We start from the raw sequence: 7,864 nt of genomic DNA on the forward strand, positions 1-7,864 counted from the left end.
CATCAAACCTCAGTCATCTTCCCAGGACACAGGTTTCCAGAATCAAACCGATTTCATGTTCCAAGGCAACAGGGTACCGGAATCCAAACCGATGTCATGTTCCCAGGCCACAGGATTCCACACTCTAACATCAGTCCTCTTCCCAGGCCAATGGTTTCCAGAATCAAACCTCAGTCATATTCCCAGGCCACATGGTTCCAGAATCAAACCTCAGTCATATTCCCAGGCCACATGGTTCCAGAATCAAACCTCAGTTGTGTTCCCAGGACACAGGGTTCCAGAATAAAACCTCAGTCATGTTCCCTGGACACAGGTTTCAGAAATAAAATCCCAGTCATGTTCCCAGGCCACAGGGTTCCACAATAAAAGCTCAGTCATATTCCCAGGCCAGAGGGTTCCACAATCAAACCTCAGTTCTGTTGCCAGACCACGGTTCCACCATCAAGCCTCAGTCATGTTCCCAGGGAACAGGCTTCCAGAAACAAACCTCAGTCATGTTCCCAAGGCACAGGGTTCCAGAATCAAACCTCAGTCTTGTTCCCAGGACACAGGTTGCCAGAATCAACCCGATATCATGTTCCCTAGCCACAGTCTTCCAGAATCAAACCTCAGTTCTCTTGCCAGGCCACAGGTTTCCACCTTCAAACCTCAGGCATGTTCCCAGGCCACAGGGTTCCAGAATCCACCGATGTCATGTTCCCAGGCCACAGGATTCCACACTCTAACATCAGTCATCTTCCCAGGCCAATGGTTTCCAGAATCAAATGTCAGTCATATTCCCAGGCCACATGGTTCCAGAATAAAACCTCAGTCATGTTCCCTGGACACAGGTTTCAGAAATAAACTCCCTGTCATGTTCCCAGGCCACAGGGTTCCACAATTAAACCTCAGTCATATTCCCAGGCCAGAGGGTTCCACAATCAAACCTCTGTCCTGTTGCTAGGCCACGGTTCCACCATCAAGCCTCAGTCATGTTCCCAGGAAAGACTGTTCCACAATCAAACCTAAGTCATCTTGCCAAGCCACAGGGTTCCACCATCAAGCCTCACTCATGTTGCCAGGCCACAGGGTTCCACCATCAAGCCTCACTCATGTTCCCAAGCCTGAGGGTTCCACTATCAAACCTCAATCATGTTGCCAGGCCACAGGTGTCAACCATCAAACCTCAGTCATGTTCCCAGTAAACAGGGCTCCAGAATCAAACCAATGTCAAGTTCCCACGCCACGGGGTTCCAGTATCAGGCCTCAGTCATGTTCCCCGTGCACAGGGTGCCACAATCAAACTCAGTCATGTTGCCAGTCCACAGGTTTCTGCCATCACACCTCAGTCAAGTTGCCAGGCCACAGGGTTCCAGAATCAAGCCTCAGTCATTTTGCCAGGCCATAGTGTTCCACCATCAAACCTCAGTCATGATACCAAGCCACATGTTTCCACAATGAAACCTCAGTCATTTTCCCAGGCCAAAGGTTTCCAGAATCAAACCTCAGTCATATTCCCAGGACACATGGTTCCAGAATCAAACCTGAGTCATGTTCGCAGGCCACAGGTTTCAGCAATCAAACCTCAGTCATGTTCCCAGGACACAGGTGTCCAGAATCAAACCTCAGTCATGTTCCCAGGGAACAGGTTTCCAGAAACAAACCTCAGTCATGTTCCCAAGGCACAGGGTTACAGAATCAAACCTCAGTCTTGTTCCCAGCCCACAGGTTTCCAGAATCAACCCGATATCATGTTCCCTAGCCACAGTCTTCCAGAATCAAACCTCAGTCATGTTGCCAGGCTACAGGTTTCCACCATCAAACCTCAGGCATGTTCCCAGGCCACAGGGTTCCAGAATCAAACCGTTCTCATGTTCCCAGGCCACAGGGTTCCAGAATCCACCGTTGTCATTTTTCCAGGCCACAAGATTCCAGAATCAATCCTCAGTTATGTTCCCAGGCTACAGGGTTCCAGAATAAAACCTCAGTCATGTTCCCAGTCCACAGGGTTCCAGAACCGAGGCTCAGTCAGATTCCCGGGGCACAGTGTTACACAATCTAAACAGATGTCATGTTCCCAGGCCTCAGGGTTCCAGAATCCACCGATGTCATGTTCCCAGGCCACAGGGTTCCAGAATCAATCCTCAGTTATGTTCCCAGGCTACAGGGTTCCAGAATAAAACCTCAGTCATGTTCCCAGTCCACAGGGTTCCAGAACCAAGGCTCAGTCAGGTTCCCGGGGCACAGTATTCCACAATCTAAATAGATGTCATGTTCCCAGGCCACAGTGTTCCAGAATCACGCCTCAGTCATGTTCCCAGGACACAGGGATCCAGAATCAAACTTCAGTCATTTTGCCAGGCCGTAGGGTACCACCATCAAACCTCAGTCATCTTCCCAGGACACAGGTTTCCAGAATCAAACCGATTTCATGTTCCCAGGCAACAGGGTACCGGAATCCAAACCGATGTCATGTTCCCAGGCCACAGGATTCCACACTCTAACATCAGTCATCTTCCCAGGCCAATGGTTTCCAGAATCAAACCTCAGTCATATTCCCAGGCCACATGGTTCCAGAATCAAACCTCAGTTGTGTTCCCAGGACACAGGGTTCCAGAATAAAACCTCAGTCATGTTCCCTGGACACAGGTTTCAGAAATAAAATCCCAGTCATGTTCCCAGGCCACAGGGTTCCACAATAAAAGCTCAGTCATATTCCCAGGCCAGAGGGTTCCACAATCAAACCTCAGGTCTGTTGCCAGACCACGGTTCCACCATCAAGCCTCAGTCATGTTCCCAGGGAACAGGCTTCCAGAAACAAACCTCAGTCATGTTCCCAGGACACAGGTTGCCAGAATCAACCCGATATCATGTTCCCTAGCCACAGTCTTCCAGAATCAAACCTCAGTTCTCTTGCCAGGCCACAGGTTTCCACCATCAAACCTCAGGCATTTTCCCAGGCCACAGGGTTCCAGAATCCACCGATGTCATGTTCCCAGGCCACAGGATTCCACACTCTAACATCAGTCATCTTCCCAGGCCAATGGTTTCCAGAATCAAACGTCAGTCATATTCCCAGGCCACATGGTTCCAGAATAAAACCTCAGTCATGTTCCCTGGACACAGGTTTCAGAAATAAAATCCCAGTCATGTTCCCAGGCCACAGGGTTCCACAATTAAACCTCAGTCATATTCCAAGGCCAGAGGGTTCCACAATCAAACCTCAGTTCTGTTGCCAGACCACGGTTCCACCATCAAGCCTCAATCATGTTCCCAGGGAACAGGCTTCCAGAAACAAACCTCAGTCATGTTCCCAAGGCACAGGGTTCCAGAATCAAACCTCAGTCTTGTTCCCAGGACACAGGTTGCCAGAATCAACCCGATATCATGTTCCCTAGCCACAGTCTTCCAGAATCAAACCTCAGTTCTCTTGCCAGGCCAAAGGTTTCCACCATCAAACCTCATGCATGTTCCCAGGCCACAGGGTTCCAGAATCCACCGATGTCATGTTCCCAGGCCACAGGATTCCACACTCTAACATCAGTCATCTTCCCAGGCCAATGGTTTCCAGAATCAAACGTCAGTCATATTCCCAGGCCACATGGTTCCAGAATAAAACCTCAGTCATGTTCCCTGGACACAGCTTTCAGAAATAAACTCCCTGTCATGTTCCCAGGCCACAGGGTTCCACAATTAAACCTCAGTCATATTCCCAGGCCAGAGGGTTCCACAATCAAACCTCTGTCCTGTTGCTAGGCCACGGTTCCACCATCAAGCCTCAGTCAGGTTCCCAGGAAAGACTGTTCCACAATCAAACCTAAGTCATCTTGCCAAGCCACAGGGTTCCACCATCAAGCCTCACTCATGTTGCCAGGCCACAGGGTTCCACCATCAAGCCTCACTCATGTTCCCAAGCCTGAGGGTTCCACTATCAAACCTCAATCATGTTGCCAGGCCACAGGTGTCAACCATCAAACCTCAGTCATGTTCCCAGTAAACAGGGCTCCAGAATCAAACCAATGTCAAGTTCCCACGCCACGGGGTTCCAGTATCAGGCCTCAGTCATGTTCCCCGTGCACAGGGTGCCACAATCAAACTCAGTCATGTTGCCAGTCCACAGGTTTCTGCCATCACACCTCAGTCAAGTTGCCAGGCCACAGGGTTCCAGAATCAAGCCTCAGTCATTTTGCCAGGCCGTAGTGTTCCACCATCAAACCTCAGTCATGATACCAAGCCACATGTCTCCACAATGAAACCTCAGTCATTTTCCCAGGCCAAAGGTTTCCAGAATCAAACCTCAGTCATATTCCCAGGACACATGGTTCCAGAATCAAACCTGAGTCATGTTCGCAGGCCACAGGTTTCAGCAATCAAACCTCAGTCATGTTCCCAGGACACAGGTGTCCAGAATCAAACCTCAGTCATGTTCCCAGGGAACAGGTTTCCAGAAACAAACCTCAGTCATGTTCCCAAGGCACAGGGTTCCAGAATCAAACCTCAGTCTTGTTCCCAGGACACAGGTTTCCAGAATCAACCCGATATCATGTTCCCTAGCCACAGGCTTCCAGAATCAAACCTCAGTCATGTTGCCAGGCCACAGGTTTCCACCATCAAACCTCAGGCATGTTCCCAGGCCACAGGGTTCCAGAATCAATCCTCAGTTATGTTCCCAGGCTACACGGTTCCAGAATAAAATCTCAGTAATGTTCCCAGTCCACAGGGTTCCAGAACCAAGGCTCAGTCAGGTTCCCGGGGCACAGTATTCCACAATCTAAATATATGTCATGTTCCCAGGCCACAGTGTTCCAGAATCACGCCTCAGTCATGTTCCCAGGCCACAGGGATCCAGAATCAAACTTCAGTCATGTTGCCAGGCCATAGGGTAACACCATCAAACCTCAGTCATATTCCCAGGCCACAGGTTTCCAGAATCAAACCGATTTCATGTTCCCAGGCAACAGGGTACCGGAATCCAAACCGATGTCATGTTCCCAGGCCACAGGATTCCACACTCTAACATCAGTCATCTTCCCAGGCCAATGGTTTCCAGAATCAAACCTCAGTCATATTCCCAGGCCACATGGTTCCAGAATCAAACCTCAGTTGTGTTCCCAGGACACAGGGTTCCAGAATAAAACCTCAGTCATGTTCCCTGGACACAGGTTTCAGAAATAAAATCCCAGTCATGTTCCCAGGCCACAGGGTTCCACAATTAAACCTCAGTCATATTCCCAGGCCAGAGGGTTCCACAATCAAACCTCAGTTCTCTTGCCAGACCACGGTTCCACCATCAAGCCTCAGTCATGTTCCCAGGGAACAGGCTTCCAGAAACAAACCTCAGTCATGTTCCCAAGGCACAGGGTTCCAGAATCAAACCTCAGTCTTGTTCCCAGGACACAGGTTGCCAGAATCAACCCGATATCATGTTCCCTAGCCACAGTCTTCCAGAATCAAACCTCAGTCCTGTTGCCAGGCCACAGGTTTCCACCATCAAACCTCAGGCATGTTCCCAGGCCACAGGGTTCCAGAATCCACCGATGTCATGTTCCCAGGCCACAGGATTCCACACTCTAACATCAGTCATCTTCCCAGGCCAATGGTTTCCAGAATCAAACCTCAGTCATATTCCCAGGCCACATGGTTCCAGAATAAAACCTCAGTCATGTTCCCTGGACACAGGTTTCAGAAATAAACTCCCAGTCATGTTCCCAGGCCACAGGGTTCCACAATTAAACCTCAGTCATCTTCCCAGGCCAGAGGGTTCCACAATCCAACCTCTGTCCTGTTGCTAGGCCACGGTTCCACCATCAAGCCTCAGTCATGTTCCCAGGAAAGACTGTTCCACAATCAAACCTAAGTCATCTTGCCAAGCCACAGGGTTCCACCATCAAGCCTCACTCATGTTGCCAGGCCACAGGGTTCCACCATCAAGCCTCACTCATGTTCCCAAGCCTGAGGGTTCCACTATCAAACCTCAATCATGTTGCCAGGGCACAGGTTTCAACCATCAAACCTCAGTCATGTTCCCAGTAAACAGGGTTCCAGAATCAAACCAATGTCAAGTTCCCACGCCACGGGGTTCCAGTATCAGGCCTCAGTCATGTTCCCCGTGCACAGGGTGCCACAATCAAACTCAGTCATGTTGCCAGGCCACAGGTTTCTGCCATCACACCTCAGTCAAGTTGCCAGGCCACAGGGTTCCAGAATCAAGCCTCAGTCATTTTGCCAGGCCATAGTGTTCCACCATCAAACCTCAGTCATGATCCCAAGCCACATGTTTCCACAATGAAACCTCAGTCATTTTCCCAGGCCAAAGGTTTCCAAAGTCAAACCTCAGTCATATTCCCAGGACACATGGTTCCAGAATCAAACCTGAGTCATGTTCGCAGGCCACAGGTTTCAGCAATCAAACCTCAGTCATGTTCCCAGGACACAGGTGTCCAGAATCAAACCTCAGTCATGTTCCCAGGGAACAGGTTTCCAGAAACAAACCTCAGTCATGTTCCCAAGGCACAGGGTTCCAGAATAAAACCTCAGTCATGTTCCCAGTCCACAGGGTTCCAGAACCGAGGCTCAGTCAGATTCCCGGGGCACAGTATTACACAGTCTAAACAGATGTCATGTTCCCAGGCCTCAGGGTTCCAGAATCCACCGATGTCATGTTACCAGGCCACAGGGTTCCAGAATCAATCCTCAGTTATATTCCCAGGCTACAGGGTTCCAGAATAAAACCTCAGTCATGTTCCCAGTCCACAGGGTTCCAGAACCAAGGCTCAGTCAGGTTCCCGGGGCACAGTATTCCACAATCTAAATAGATGTCATGTTCCCAGGCCACAGTGTTCCAGAATCACGCCTCAGTCATGTTCCCAGGACACAGGGATCCAGAATCAAACTTCAGTCATGTTGCCAGGCCGTAGGGTACCACCATCAAACCTCAGTCATCTTCCCAGGACACAGGTTTCCAGAATCAAACCGATTTCATGTTCCAAGGCAACAGGGTACCGGAATCCAAACCGATGTCATGTTCCCAGGCCACAGGATTCCACACTCTAACATCAGTCATCTTCCCAGGCCAATGGTTTCCAGAATCAAACCTCAGTCATATTCCCAGGCCACATGGTTCCAGAATCAAACCTCAGTCATATTCCCAGGCCACATGGTTCCAGAATCAAACCTCAGTTGTGTTCCCAGGACACAGGGTTCCAGAATAAAACCTCAGTCATGTTCCCTGGACACAGGTTTCAGAAATAAAATCCCAGTCATGTTCCCAGGCCACAGGGTTCCACAATAAAAGCTCAGTCATATTCCCAGGCCAGAGGGTTCCACAATCAAACCTCAGTTCTGTTGCCAGACCACGGTTCCACCATCAAGCCTCAGTCATGTTCCCAGGGAACAGGCTTCCAGAAACAAACCTCAGTCATGTTCCCAAGGCACAGGGTTCCAGAATCAAACCTCAGTCTTGTTCCCAGGACACAGGTTGCCAGAATCAACCCGATATCATGTTCCCTAGCCACAGTCTTCCAGAATCAAACCTCAGTTCTCTTGCCAGGCCACAGGTTTCCACCTTCAAACCTCAGGCATGTTCCCAGGCCACAGGGTTCCAGAATCCACCGATGTCATGTTCCCAGGCCACAGGATTCCACACTCTAACATCAGTCATCTTCCCAGGCCAATGGTTTCCAGAATCAAATGTCAGTCATATTCCCAGGCCACATGGTTCCAGAATAAAACCTCAGTCATGTTCCCTGGACACAGGTTTCAGAAATAAACTCCCTGTCATGTTCCCAGGCCACAGGGTTCCACAATTAAACCTCAGTCATATTCCCAGGCCAGAGGGTTCCACAATCAAACCTCTGTCCTGTTGCTAGGCCACGGTTCCACCATC

The sequence above is a fragment of the Balaenoptera physalus genome, assembly GCF_965194825.1.
Source record: "Balaenoptera physalus genome assembly, contig: HAP1_SCAFFOLD_75, whole genome shotgun sequence".
Taxonomy (NCBI): domain Eukaryota; kingdom Metazoa; phylum Chordata; class Mammalia; order Artiodactyla; family Balaenopteridae; genus Balaenoptera; species Balaenoptera physalus.